Genomic DNA, 13554 nt, shown 5'->3' on the forward strand with positions numbered 1-13554 from the left:
TGCCTTTGGCTACCTGACTGCATTTTTAAAAACCCGAACATGATTCTGGGGTGCAGGCACAGCCATTTTCACCCCAGGCATATTCTTACTCTGCCTAGCTCAGAGCCCTGGGTGACACTTCTGCTGTGTGACCTTGGATATATTCCTTCCCCTGGCTGGGACTCACATTTTCTATCTGTAAAGTTAAGAGCCTGGTCTAGATGCTGTTCTTGGCTCTGACTTTTGGGGACTTTCTAGCAGGAGGGGACCTGTCACTAAAAAGTAAGGCTTGCAGCCAGCTGAGCTGGGGTGGAACCCTGAGTGAGCAGCTGACTTGCTATGGGCCTTGGGGGAACTCCTCCACCTCTGAGCTTTCTTCTTCTTCTTCTTTTTTTTTTTTTTTGAGACGGAGTCTTGCTCTGTCACCAAGGCTGGAGTGCAGTGCAGTGGCACGATCTCCGCACACTGCAAGCTCTGCCTCCCGGGTTCACACCATTCTCCTGCCTCAGCCTCCCGAGTAGCTGGGACTACAGGTGCCCGCCACCATGCCCGGCTAATTTTTTGTGTTTTTAGTAGAGATGGGGTTTCACCGTGTTAGCTAGGATGGTCTCGATCTCCTGACCTCATGATCCACCCGCCTCGGCCTCCCAAAGTGCTGGGATTACAGGCGTGAGCCACCGCGCCTGGCCTCTTCTTCTATAATGTGGGCTGGCCAAGCTCTGTTGTCAGCCTTGTGGCACAGCTCAGAGGCTCAGACAAGGACACAGACACTGAAATGCTGGCTCAGCCCATCTCTTGTGTCAGCCCAGATGGGCAGGCTGGCCTGGGAAATCAGCAGGTGGCATAGCTGTCTGGGAAAAGGGTACCCCGGGGCCTCAGGAGGTGCTCTAAGCTCCTGCTTTCTGGGAGAAAGGGGACCTGGGGCCTCAGGAGGTGCTCTAGGCTCCTGCTCCCTTGTGCTGCCATCCTGCCTGCTAGCCGACTCATGGCCTCCACGGAAGCCCTGCCCTTCTGGCAGCAGCGGCTGCTCCCTCCCCAGCCCACTGTCTCTGCAAGTGACAGCCCTGAGCTCTAGGAGCTTTACCCACTCTCCACACAGTTTTCTGAGGCTTGGCGGGGAGAGGGATGGGCAAGGTGAAGGGGGTTGGCCTCTGGGGGGGCTGCCTCACCCTGCCCGCTTCACCTGTTTGGACTGGCACGGGGCTGCCCCATGCAGGGTGGTACAGGGAGACTCACTAACCACAAGAGGCCCTGCGCTGGGCTCCTCCTTTACCCCACTCCTTCTGGGGCAGTCTAGAGGGAGGGTCAGGCAATGCTGCTCACACAAAGCCTGGCTAGAAGTCCAGAAGTGGGGGGTACTCCAGGGGAGGGTGCAGAAGGGCTGAGAGGAGAGGGAGGGGTGCAGGACTCTGCCAGGAGGAAAGGAGAAGCTCAGCCCCAGGCAGGTTCTGGGGGCCTGGGAATCACAAGGGGGGCTCCAACTTGTTACTTGACTCCGGGCCTTTCTGGACTCAAGACTTCCCATCTGTGACATGAGAGGAGCCAGATTCCCCTCTTCTTCCCCCAGGGCTGGTGGGAGCCTAGCAAGGCTCTTGACAATCGTGAGAGAAATATGTGCTATTTCTCCACAATAATACATTGTGAAGGGAAGCCGGCATGGGAGTGTCTCAGGGAAGGGGTCCCCAACTCCTAGGCCACAGACTCTACCAGCTGTGGCCTGTTAGGACCCAGGCCGCACGGCAGGAGGTGAGCTGCTGGTGAGTGAGCACTGCCGCCTGAACTCCACCTCCTGTCAGATCAGCAGCGGCATTAGATTCTCATAGGAGCATAAACCCTCTCGTGAACTGTGCATGCGAGGGATCTAGGTTGTTCACTCTTCACGAGAATCTAACTAATGCCTGGTGATCTGAGGAGGAAGAGTTTCATCCTGAAACCATCCCCACCCCCAACCCCCTAGATCCATGGAGAAATGGTCTTCCATGAAACTGGTCCCTGGTGCCAAAAAGGTTGGGGACTGCTGTCTTGGAGCACAGAGAGGGTTTGAGAGGTTTTGGGGCTGGACAAGAGAGCAGGAAAGAGTTCTTTCTCTGGGCTTGGATGTCCCAAAGTCTCTCCTGCAAGCCACAGTCCCTCAAGGAGTTCCTTCAAATGAGGCTCTTAAACTCAGGTTGACGTGAGCTCGTTCCCCCCACTGATGGAGGCAAAATTCAGTGGGTTAGATTTTAAGGAGAAACGGGATTTTTGCAGAGTCTCTAAGCACCTTCCTCAAGGTATTTGTTAATTTCAATTGGAGAAACAGAAACGTGAGAGTAGAGAAATCCAGCAGCACCACCTTAGCCAAGCGAACAAGGCTGGCGGCGCCAGCAGTAGGTAAGACACACGACATATCTGTCCAACATGCCTGACAGGATGCAACCTCTTTTCTGTGGTTTTCTTGCTAAAGTGCATAACCTCAATGTGATTATGAGAAAACATCAGAAAAGCCCAAACTGAGGGATATTCTGCAAAATAATTGATCACCCCAGTACTCTTCAAAAGTGTCAAGGTCATGAAAGACATGAAAAGACTGAGGAGCTGTCATGGATAGGAGGAGACTAAGGAGACGTGATAGCTAAATGCAATGTGGAGATCGAAATTGGACCCTGCAGCAGAAATGGAACATTTGTGGAAAAACTGGTGGAAGTTCCAATAAAGCCTTTAGCTCATTAATAGTATTGTGTCAGCTGGGTGCAGTGGCTCATGCCTGTAATCTCAGCACTTTGGGAGGCCGAAGCGGGTGGATCACCTGAGGTCAGGAGTTTGGGACCAGCCAGGCCAACATGGCGAAACCCCGTCTCTAACAAAAATACAAAAAATCACCAGGGGTTCATGGCGAGTGCCTGTAGTCCTAGCTACTCGGGAGGCTGAGGCAAGAGAATCGCTTGAACCTGGGAGGCGGAGGTTGCAGTAAGCCGAGATTGCACCACTGCACTCCAGCCTGGGCAACAAGAGCAAAACTCCATCTCGGGGAAAAAAAATAGTATTGTGGCAATGTCAATTTATTGGTTTCAGAAATTGTATGATTCTTATGTAGTATGCTCCCATTAGGGGAAGCTGGGTGAAGGATACACAGGATACACAGGAACTCTCTGTACTATTTTGTAACTTTTTCTTAAAGGCTAACTTTTTTTTTTTTTTTTGGAGACAGAGTCTTGCTCTGTTGCCCAGGCTGGAGTGCAGTGGTGCGATCTCGGCTCACTGCAACCTCTGCCTCCCGGGTTCAATCGATTTTCCTGCCTCAGCTTCCCTAGTAGCTGAGATTACAGGTGCTCGCCATGATGCTCAGCTAACTTTTTGTATTTTTTAGTAGAGATGGGGTTTTGCCATGTTGGCTAGGCTGGTCTCAAACTCCTGGCCTCAAGTGATCCACCCATTTTGGCCTCCCAAAGTGCTGGGATTACAGGTGTGAGCCACTGTACCCAGCCAAGTCTAACATTATTTCAAAATAAAAATTAAAAAAAAAGAAGCTGGATGCGGTGGCTCATGCCTGTAATGCCAGCAGTTTGGGAGACTGAGGTGGGAGAATCGTTTGAGCCCAGGAGTTTGAGACCAGCCTGGGCAACATGGTGAGACCTCGTCTCTACAAAGAAGTAAAAACTAGCTGGGCATGGTGACAGTCCTGGCCACTTGGGAAGCTGAGGTGGAAGGATCCTTTGGGCCCAGGAGATTGAGGCTGCAGTGAGCCGTGATCCCACCACTGCACTCCAGTCTGGGCAACAGAGTCTGGGCAACAGAGGGAGACCCTGTGTCAAAAAAAAAAAGAAAGAAATAAATAAAAGTGGATGATGTCAAGTACGGACCCAAGACCCGAGAATTCTGTGGCTCCCTGCCATCCAGTCCCTGGCAACTTGACGTGTCACGCTAAAGCCTGTTCCCAGAAGCCTTCCAGATTGGGCCGCCCCCACATCTCGTCTCAACCATCTCCCTACCTAGTTTTTACTATTGCTTTGCAAGGTGACGAGCACCCAGTCTGTTATGTGGTATAGTGGGTCAAACAGGGTTCCCCCAAATCAGGTCCACCTGGGACCTCAGAATGTGCCCTTATTTGGAAATGGGGGTTTTGCAGATGTAAGTAAGGTAAGGTTTGAGATGAGATCCTACTAGATTAGAGTGATTGCTAAATCCAATGAGTGTCCTACAAGAGACTGAAAAGGACAGAGATGAAGCCCGCGTGAAGATGAAGGCAGGGATACGACAATGCCAGAAGCTGGAAGAGGCAAGGAAGGGCTCTTCCCCAGAGTCTTCAGAGGGAGTATGGGCCTGCCAACACCTTGATTCAGGGCTTACGGTTTCCAGAATGTATTCCAGAAATGCGTTCCAGAGGGAATACATTTCTGTTGTTTTTTTTTGTGTGTTTTTTTTTGAGACGAAGTCTTGCTCTGTTGCCCACGCTGGAGTGCAGTGGTGCCATCTCGGCTCACTGCAACCTCTGCCTCCCAGATTCAAGTGATTCTTTTGCCTCAGCCTCTTGAGTAGCTGGAACTACAGGTGCCTGCCACCACACCCAGCTAATTTTTGTATTTTTAGTAGAGATGGGGTTTCACCATATTGGCCAAGCTGGTCTTGAACTCCTGACCTCAGGTGATCCACCAGCCTTGGTCTCCCAAAGTGTTGGGATTATAGGCATGAGCCACCATGCCCAGCCAGTTGTTTCAAGCCATCAAATTTGTGGTAATTTGTTATGGCAGCCCTGGGAAACCAATCTCTCTTGTCTGTGCTTTTCTTCTGTTTGCTTGTATGTTAAGTAATGTTGATGTGCATTCCTGCTTCTCTTTCATGCTGGGACCTTCCTACAGGCAGGGATCGTCTCTTCCATTAGGCCGTGCACTCCAAGGGTGGGGGCTGTCCTGAGGTCTCCTCCTTCCTTAGGATGCCATCTCCTGGTGCCCAGCACAGTCCTCAGCACACAGTGTGGGCTCTGTGGGGGCTGCCTGGCCCTGCCTGCTTCACCTGTTTGGATTGGCATGGGGCTCCCCCATGTAGGGTGGTGCAGGGAGACTCACTAACCACAAGAGGTCCTGCCCGGGGCTCCTCCTTTACCCCCCTTCTTTTGGGGCAGGCTGGAGGGAGGGTCAGGTAATGCTGCTCACACAAAGCCTGCCTAGAAGTCCAGAGGTGGGGGGTACTCTGGGCCTCAGCAGTCAAGACTGGCAACCCTTTAACCCCTGATGCCCTAGAAAATGCCCTCCCTTAAAATGTCTGAGTACCATGCTTCTTCGGCATCAGGGAGGGGACGGGAGTGTGGTGTCCTCTCTGTCTGCTCCCTGCTTGGCCAGGCTGTTTGCAGCTCCTTGGTCACTGAGTCCTTGTCTGCAGGGGAAGAGAGGTTGGTCTCAGGCTCCAGGTTAGGCCATGGTTCTAAGACCGGGTGTGGGGGATCAGGCTTATATTCCATGCTAGGGCTCTGGAGTCGGTGTGTGGGGTTGGGGTGGGGCTGCAGAAGTGCCTTTTAAGATTATGTGCATGGACTGATCTGTCATTGGTTCCCTGCCATCTTTATCTTTTGGATTCCCCTCGGAGGAGGAGGAGGAAGGAGTTTCTTCTGGGTTCCACTGAATCAAATGAAAGGGAAAGTAGAGCTGTTCCTATGTCCTGGGCGCCGGAGCTTCTATTCCTGATCCCTGCAGAAGAAGGAGACAGGGTGGTGGTGGTAGGTGGGGGTGGCGGGGCACAGAGGAAGCCGGTATTGGGCCTTGCACCCCATTCCCAGTCCCAGATCCCTCTGGACACAGCATTTTTCTCCAGTGAGCACAGCCTCCCCTTGCCCCACAGCCAACAGCAACTTGCCTCCCAACGAAAGCATCTGTCCCTCAGCCAAAACCCCTGTCGCCTCTCTCTGGGGAAATTGTAGGGCTGGGCCAGGGTTGGGGGACCATTCTCTGCAGGGAGATTAGGAGTGTCTGTCAGGAGTGGGTGGAGCGGGGTGGGGCCCTGGCTTACTCACGTCCTCGAGAGTCCTTTGCTGGCAGATTTGGGGAGCCCACAGCTCAGGTGTCTGTCTCAGCATTGTCTTCCAAGCACCTAGGCCACAGTAGTGGGGGGCTCCCCTCTCTGGCTTCTTCTTTGGTGACAGTCAAGGTTGGGGGTGGGGTGAGAGAGGGTCCTGCTTCTCTTCTAGGAGCAGTTGATCCCAGGAAGAGCACTGGAGCCTCCAGCAGGGGCTGTTGGGGCCTGTCTGAGGAGATAGGATGCGTCAGGCAGCCCCAGACACGACCACATTCCTCCCAACATGCCTGCCGGGGTCTGAGGAGCCGAGGGGCTGACGGGAGGGTGGGGTGGGGGCCGGAAGGGTTTGCTTTGGGAGGTTGTCTGGGAGATTACTGAAGTTTTGATATACACACCTCCAAAGCAGGACCAAGTGGACTCCTAGAAATGTCCCCCGACCCTTGGGGCTTCAGGAGTCAGGGACCCTCGTGTCCACCTCAGCCTTGCCCTTGGCACAGCCCGGCTCCACTCCAGCCTCTACTCCTCCCCAGAACATCTCCTGGGCCAGTTCCATAAGGGGCTCAAACGAGGGAGCCTGAGCCAGACTTCTGCCTACACTAGGGATGTTCTGGGGGTCTGAGAGGATATCTGGGGCTGGAAGAAAAAAAGGCCCCCCAGGCCTGTTCCTGGATGCAGCTCCATCCACTTTGGGGCTAAGCCTGGGCTACAACAATGCCAACCAGGCTTCTTGCCATACTCGGTTTACAAAAGCCTTTCACATACGCCATCGCATTGGCTTCTCAGAGCTGACTGCAGTAGGCAGAGTAGATGGTATGACTCCCACTTTGCAGGTGAGAACACTGAGGTTCAGAGAAGTGCCAAGCCCTGGGTCACAGGGGCGTAAATGGCAGAGCCAGGACCCACCTGACTCCAGGCTGTTTCCTGGCCTCCATGAGGCCACCCGCCCTATGGTGTGGTGGATGTGAGATCCTCACCGTAGGGAGGAAATTAGGGTGTGTGCCCAGGGCTGGGGAGAGCTGCCTGGATTTCTCTTTGATGGGGGTGTTGGGGTGGGAATCACCATACACCTGACTGGCTGAGTGTATTTCAGGGACGGGACAGGCTTCTCAGCACAGCATGGCAGGTCAGGCCTGGGAGGGCCCCCCAGACCTCCTTGTCTCTAATAGCGGGTCATGGTGAGGGAGGCCTCTCTGTGCCCAAGATGACCTTGCCATGCCGGTGCTCTCCAGCTGGGTATCTGTCCCTTGCAGCGGTGGGCTTCCTCTAAGTGGATGTTAAAGGCCCATCCAGTTCATGGAGAGCTAGCAGGTCACCAGGTTTAAGGTGCAGAGGCCCTGCTCTCTGTCACCCTGGCTGAGCCCAGTGTGCAGGTTACTGAGGGCTGGGACTCCCGGGACCCCATGGGAAAGTGTAGCCTGCAGGCCCACACATTCCCCTGTGAATCACGCCTGGCGGGACAAGAAAGACAAAAACACCCCAAACAATAAGTTTCCAGTAAAATATGACAGACATGATGAGGCGGAGGAGAGGAGGGACCTGGCTGGGAGTTGGCGCTAGCCTGTGGGTGATGAAAGCCAAGGGGAATGGAAAGTGCCAGGCCCACCCCCTACCCAGGAGTATAAAGCACTCACATCCCTTTCCAATTTACCTGAGCACCTTCTCTTCACTCAGCCAACTGCTTGCTCACTCACCTCCCTCCTCGGCACCATGAGCACCTGCAGCTGCCAGTTCACCTCCTCCAGCTCCATGAAGGGCTCCTGCGGCATCGGGGGTGGCATCGGGGGCGGCATCGGGGGCGGCTCCAGCCGCATCTCCTCCGTCCTGGCCGGAGGGTCCTGCCGCACCCCCAGCACCTACGGAGGCGGCCTGTCTGTCTCCTCCTCCCGCTTCTCCTCTGGGGGAGCCTGCAGGCTGGGGGGCGGCTATGGTGGTGGCTTCGGCAGCGGCAGCAGCTTTGGTAGTGGCTTTGGGGGAGGATATGGTGGTGGCCTTGGTGCTGGCTTCGGTGGTGTCTTGGGTGCTGGCTTGGGTGGTGGCTTTGCTGGTGGTGATGGGCTTCTGGTGGGCAGTGAGAAGGTGACCATGCAGAACCTCAACGACAGCCTGGCCTCCTTCCTGGACAAGGTGCGTGCCCTGGAGGAGGCCAACGCTGACCTGGAGGTGAAGATCTGTGACTGGTACCAGAAGCAGCGGCCCAGTGAGATCAAAGACTACAGTCCCTACTTCAAGACCATCGAGGATCTGAGGAACAAGATGAGTGAATGGGCAGCAGAAGGTGCCATTCCAGCTAGCTCCTTCTGGGAACAATAGATTCCCCAGGACACTGACACCTTAAGATTTCTCTATAAGACAGAGCCCACCCCTGATCCCTTCTTTCGAGGTCTTGGATGCCCTAAGAGTTGATCAGTGAGAGGATGCTCTCTCTTCCCCAGCCTGCTCATCCCCTTCTGATCTCAAATCCTCAGATCAAGTGAGATCAGTGATTCCTGTCCTTACATTTTACAGAGGAAGCAGTTGAAGCTTCAAGAGGTGCTGTGACCAGCTGCAGGTCACATAGCAAATTAATGGCAGAGCCAAGGCTGGGGCCCTTGTGTCCTACCTTCCAGCACAGGCAAGGAGCGAGGCTCTAACGGGACCAGGCAAGACATCCAAACCACTCATTAGCTCACTAGTCTGGGCTGTGGCTGCCGCCACCCATAGGCCTTGGTACAGGCTGGTCCCTCCCCACAGCCAGGCAGGCATGGAGAGCCTGCAGAGATAATCAGTGTGGCCCCTTGATGTGCCCTGCACAAAGGGAGCCTGGCAGGCTTGTGCCCTGACTCCAGCCCCCTCCTCACTGCTCCCACATCACCTAGGATCCCTCTCTGCAGGAGTCTGCTGGGCTCTAATGCCTTGCATGGATTAGGGAAATTCAATGATGAGGTGGGGAACTCCAATCAGACTCAGGGGCCAATATATCTTATTCTTCCCTTGAGTCCTCTTTTCTAATCCCCTGTGCCAGTTGGGTTTTATCTCTTGAGAAAGTTCCATTTGAAGTCCCATGGCCCATGAGCTTGAAAAGGAATGTGCATCTCTGCAGAGGACTGGCAGGGCTGGCTGATGCAGAGAGAAGAGAGGCCAGCTCAGGAAGGAGGGCTAGGGAGCCTCAGATTACTCTCCTCACTTGGAGGTGGGGAACTTGAAGCCCCAAGACCCATTAGGTTTTGCAGCAAGTCAGTGGCAGAATTGCGACCAGAACTCCTGGGCTTTTGATTCTAAGCCCCGGGCTGCATCTACCCCCTCTGTTGACCATGAGTTAGCAAAGTCTTAGGACAGGCCTGGGGCATCTGTTTTCCTTTAGGCTGCTATGGTCAAGTTTTGTGGGGGAAAAGGGGAATTCAGGCAAGAACATGAAGCAAGAGCTTAATGTAGGTGACAGTGAAGTCTGATTTGTGAAGCCCATTTGAAAAATTACCTGTGCCCTTTCCATCCTGCAGATCCTCACGGCCACAGTGGACAATGCCAACGTCCTTCTGCAGATTGACAATGCGCATCTGGCCGCGGATGACTTCTGCACCAAGCGAGTTTGCAGTGGTGAGCCAGAACATCCAGTGTCCCCAAAGTAGGGCATTTTTGGAGCAGTGTTTCCCAAATAGAACTAGCCAGCGCCAGAATAGCTGCATGAAAACTCCCTGTGGTGCTTATAAAAGAATAAGACTCTTGGGCCCCACCCTTGGAGTTTTGATTCAGCTATTTATAGCAGGTTACCTGGGTGATTCTTGTCCACAGCCAGGTTTCAGAACCACTTCTTCAGGGAGAGGCACTTTCCACTTCCCCAACTGCCCTTGAAGTATAGGAGGGAATCATAGTTGGAGGACTTATGCAATATTTGTTGGCTGAAGCTAGAAGTGCAACCCCCTCCTGAATTCTGCAGCAAAATGAACTGCCTTATCCCCAGGCCCCAGGAATGTTCATATCTGAGCAATCAATGGGCACTGTGTTCAACCATGCCATTTTCAAGATTGGCTCCTTAAACCACCCACAAGGCACCAGCTCTGGGAGAAGCTGCAGGGAGAAGAGAACAAAGCCCTCACTGTGGTCAGGATGGGTGTCTCATTCCTTTTCTCTGGGGTCATTCCAGGTATGAGACAGAGTTGAACCTGCGCATGAGTGTGGGGGCTGACATCAATGGCATGTGCCGGGTGCTGGGGTGCTGGACGAACTGACCCTGGCCAGAGCTGACCTGGAGATGCAGATTGAGAGCCTGAAGGAGGAGCTGGCCTAACTGAAGAAGAACCACGACGAGGTGAGAACTATATGGAAAAGCCAGCTTAAAAGAAGCGCAGGGAGACTGAGTACGGTGGTGCATGCCATAGTCCCAGCTACTTGGGAGGCTGAGATGGGAAGATCACTTGAAGACAGGAGTTCGAGTCCAGCCTGCGCAACAAGGCTAGACCCTGTAGAAAAAAAAAAAAAAAAAAAAAAAAGAGAGAGAGAGAGAGAAGGGAGAGTCGAGATAGAATTGTGATGGTGGGAGGGCAGTATTCAGGCCTGACTAAGGAACCCCAATCCACTGCCATGGTGGAACTTCTGAGTATGGACTATCCCTGGCTGTGCAGGAGATGAATGCCCTGAGAGGCCAGGTGGGTGGAGATGTCAATGTGGAGATGGACGCTGCACCTGGTGTGGACCTGAGCTGCATTCTGAACGAGATGCGTGACCAGTATGAGAAGATGGCAGAGAAGAACCGCAAGGATGCGGAGGAATGGTTCTTCACCAAGGTGAGTGTCATTTGAGGTGGAAGGAACCCAGACCACCTGCCTTCTGGGGCCTTCTGGTGTGAATGTCATTCTCTTTTTTGCAGACAGAGGAGCTGAACCGCGAGGTGGCCACCAACAGCGAGCTGGTGCAGAGCAGCAAGAACGAGATTTCGGAGCTCTGGCACACCATGCAGAACCTGGAGATTGAGCTGCAGTCCCAGCTCAGCATGGTAGGAATAGTGCCAGGCCCAGTGGTGCGCTCAGGACTGGCAGGGAGAGAATGGCCACACTCACTAATCCTTGATTCCCTTTCCCTCCCTCACAGAAAGCATCCCTGGAGAACAGCCTGGAGGAGACCAAAGGTCACTACTTCGTGCAGCTGGCCCAAATCCAGGAGATGATTGACAGCATGGAGGAGCAGCTGGCCCAGCTCCACTGCGAGATGGAGCAGCAGAACCAGGAGTACAAGATCCTGCTGGACGTGAAGATGTGGCTGGAACAGGAGATCGCCACCTACCGCTGCCTGCTGGAGGGTAAGGATGCCCAGTGATTCTTGGCCCTCCCCCTAATCCGCCCCCCCATGGCACTGTCACAGCCCCACCATGTATCTAATGATCCTGCCCTTTTCTGTCTTCACAGCCTCTCCTCCTCCCAGTTCTCCTCTGGATTGCAGTCATCCAGAGACCGGTAAGACCTTCATCCTTTGCAGACTTGGGCTCCAGGCTGCCCTCTGTACCCCAAGCAGGTCTAGGCATTGGCTAGGGGCTCCGTGAGGGGCTGAGCTCTAGTGATGTCACCCAGTTTCCCTTGGGAACCTCCTTGGATGGAAGAAGCTATTTTCTAAACCCTCCTTAGGGCTAGGAGAGGCAGCCCCCACCTCTTACTTCTACCTGGTGTCTGTGGCAGATCCCATTGCTGTGGTGCTCAGCACCATGAACAGGGCCTTGCAGGGCTCTTCCCACCGAGACCACTCCACTGGGTGAATATGGACGGAACCAGCCGGGTGTGAGCTCTTAGGAAGCTCTAATCTGAGGACAAAGACTCTGTCTCTGACCTTTGGGAGTCCTAGTCTGAAAGAAATGTGTTGACGGTATCAGTGCTTGGGCAACAGCAGGGAGTGAAGCAGTAATCAGGGGAGAGGGCAACGGGGAGACAGTTTGTGTTTCCTCACCTTCTTGGCCTCCTTACTCCTGATTAGTCCATTGTCTGTCCACCTCTGGTAACGTCCTCTTCTGGCCTCTTCCCCAGTGACCCCCTCCAGCCGCCAAATCCTCACCAAGGTCATGGATGTGCAGGATGTCAAGGTAGTGTCCACCCATGAGCAGATCCTTCGCACCAAAAACTGAGGCTGCCCAGCCCCACTCAGGCCTAGGAGGCCCCCTGTGTGGACACAGATCCCACTGGAAGATCCCCTCTCCTGCCCCCTAAGCACTTCACACCTGGACCCTGCTTCACCCTCACCCCCTCCTGGCAATCAATACAGCTTCATTATCTGAGTTGCATAATTCTCGCCTCTGTCTGGTCTTTGTTAGGAGTGGGGATGGGGAGAAAGTGGGAGAAGCATCTCTTTCTAGCTTGTCATAGCACCTGGCTATGGCCCCTGGGACTGGGAGAAAAGTCATGTGGGTGGGTTGGGCTCAGGTCCCAGGATATCTTTCGCCATCTCAGAAGACAAAGATAGATGTGTGTACCAGGTCATATGGGGTGTCTCCTAGAGTAAGGAGGGATATTCATTCATTTCCTCACTCATGTTCATGTGTGTCCATTCATTCACCAGACATTGAGTCCCCCTATGTCAGGCACTATGTTAGGTTAAGGATTCCTAATGTTTTTGTGATCAGGGATTCCTTGGAGAATAATAAAGCTATAGATCTTTCCTTCTGCCCCCTACCTTCAAATAAGCACACATAACATTTGTATACAATTTCATGGGGTTCAGGGGTCTCCTAGAACCCCTTACTGGAGATCCATGAACCGAAGGTAGGAACTCAAGCTCTCCTGACAGTCTCATCTCCCTCCACCCCACCTGCTCTTGCCTCTGGTACTGGATGTAATCCTTCTTACACTTGGTTGACCTAGGGCAAGTTGATGACCATCTCCCAGCCTCAGCTTCCATTTCTGTAAAAGGGTCATAATGATAGTATCTACCTTATGGGCTTGTTGGGAGAATTCACTGGAAGAATGCCTTTAAGGCCTCCAGCACAGGGCCTGGCATAGTGCTGGCTCAAGGCATGGCTGTGCTGGCAATACTGGGTAAACTATCTCTAGGGCATGGTGATTATCCACCCACGATGAGAGCATTTTTAGAGGGTTTGGGAATAGACTGGTTTCTAACCCTGTCTCTGTTCTGTAACAGATGTGAGCTTGGAAAGTCTGAGTCTCAGTGTCTTTACTTGTATAGTAAGGATGCTGAGCCCTGCTTCTTGAGGTTGATACAAGAATCCAGTGAGAGACTATACCTTAAGAGCCAAGACTGTATGAGCCTCCCCTGGGTGGGGAATGCCTTTCCTTCCTTTGAGGGGCTAGAAAAGGAATGGGAAGGGAAGGAGCCTCACCCTAGTAAGTGGTGAAGATTCCAGAGGTGGATGGGGCTCACTGCCCCAAGCTAGGAAAGAGTTGACTAGCCCTGTGTCAGTTTCAACAGCTCATTCATCCGGCTGCCTGAAGAAAACTTGTAGGGGGAGTCAAGGGTAGGGAAGGGACTGAAAAAAGACTAAATTTGGGCAAGGGATCTAAAAGCCTGAGCTTTTGAATCAGACTACTTGGGTTGGAGTCCTGGCTCCTATGCTGAATAACCTTGAAGAGTTTGGGCAAAGTACTGAACCCCACATTCCTCTTTCACAAGGTAGAG

The 13554-nt window shown here is 53.3% G+C and overlaps 1 pseudogene; it reads left to right on the forward strand.

The window, feature by feature from the left end:
* Positions 1 to 7671: 7671 nt before the first annotated feature.
* LOC129051451 (keratin, type I cytoskeletal 14-like) lies at positions 7672 to 12049 on the forward strand (annotated as a pseudogene).
* The last annotated feature ends 1505 nt before the right edge of the window (positions 12050 to 13554 follow it).

This window comes from Pongo abelii, chromosome 19 (assembly GCF_028885655.2).
Source record: "Pongo abelii isolate AG06213 chromosome 19, NHGRI_mPonAbe1-v2.0_pri, whole genome shotgun sequence".
Classification (NCBI taxonomy): domain Eukaryota; kingdom Metazoa; phylum Chordata; class Mammalia; order Primates; family Hominidae; genus Pongo; species Pongo abelii.